The sequence below is a fragment of the Penaeus monodon genome, chromosome 20, assembly GCF_015228065.2.
Source record: "Penaeus monodon isolate SGIC_2016 chromosome 20, NSTDA_Pmon_1, whole genome shotgun sequence".
In the NCBI taxonomy this organism is placed as follows: Eukaryota; Metazoa; Arthropoda; class Malacostraca; order Decapoda; family Penaeidae; genus Penaeus; species Penaeus monodon.
Genome location: NC_051405.1, coordinates 44,804,513 through 44,805,805, shown reverse-complemented (window position 1 = coordinate 44,805,805; position 1,293 = coordinate 44,804,513). Strand labels below are relative to the sequence as shown.

Genomic DNA, 1,293 nt, shown 5'->3' with positions numbered 1-1,293 from the left:
ATAACCATGTTTGTCTTGTTACAGCAGTATATAAAATGTGATTTGAAATTTGCCACCAGGAACAAATCTTGGCACACAGAGTAGTGATGGATAAAAACCTGTAATGGGTCAGTCAATAACCTTAGTCGAAGTTTAGATCTGTTCGGCAATTGCAGCTACGGTTGAATCAGAAGGGATTAGACCTGCCTCTATGTGTCAGTACTAGTTATCTTCCAGTACTGAATCTCTGTCCCCCTCCCCCCAGCCAAGGTGTTCTTGACAAGTTAGCTATTATTGTGTGCACATTTTGTCCAAATAACGTCACTGTATTTCAAATAATTATCACCAGCAACCTGTCAGCTTGTCAAGCTTTTTTGCTTCAAATGGAAAAATCATATAGAACCCTTGTCGCATGTATTGTAAATCTGAAAAGGCGGATCAGGTTAGTGAGAAAAGGATGTAGGAATCTCTGACTTTTTTTGTTTGCAATACTGATCAGTGCTGACAGCAGTATTGTGAATAGCAGATAATTATATGTTAGAAGCTATCTCTGAAGAGTTTCCTAATGAAATTGAAGGAAATGTGTAATTTATCTGCAAGGAATTAGAAAGGTATTTTATTCTATACATTCAGAAGTAGGCTATGCATGTCATAATAGTCAAACTTACATACAGAAACATTACTTTGAATGTATCATTTTTCTGATTTGAAGCAATATAATTCTCACCCTTAAAAAAATTGTTCAACCCCAAGGACTGCAGATTTTTCATTTCACTAAAACAAATTTTGGCTCCTGGCACTGTAAGAGCTTCATTTTATACATTAGAGAATTTATACATCATGTTATGTATTAAATGTATAGTGTGTTATAAGTATCAAAGTTCAGAAAATTGTCACAGGCATCCCATAAGCAAGAATTACCGTAATTTGTAAATAAAATACACGTAAATCAACTAAAACAATTTTGCCTGGATGAGATAGGTAATATAATACCAGCATTGCCGATTCACACTTGCTACATTCCATTGATATGAAGAAAGACTGTATGAGGGTGATATGGGTATGGATAGAGGAAACTTGCCTAATACTGCCACATATATCAGTAGACAGTCCTGGTCTCTTTGATCATGAAAAGGACACTGGAAAAAAAGCTAAGCAGGTTTTGATAGGTAGTACATGATCATAGCAGATATTACTATCAGCTCAGGATGCAGGAAGCCACGAGGGGAAATGGGACTTTGGGTGCCAAGGAATTCCCAAGTCATGCTGATAAGATTGTTGTAAAGCTTGCCAAGAGATCAAGCTAGAATTAGA

The 1,293-nt window shown here is 36.3% G+C and overlaps 1 protein-coding gene across 1 annotated transcript in view; it reads left to right on the top strand.

The window, feature by feature from the left end:
- Positions 1-1,293, top strand: part of LOC119585868 (serine/threonine-protein kinase OSR1-like) — a gene marked incomplete in the record, with an annotated part of 62,819 nt that overhangs the window by 43,949 nt on the left and 17,577 nt on the right.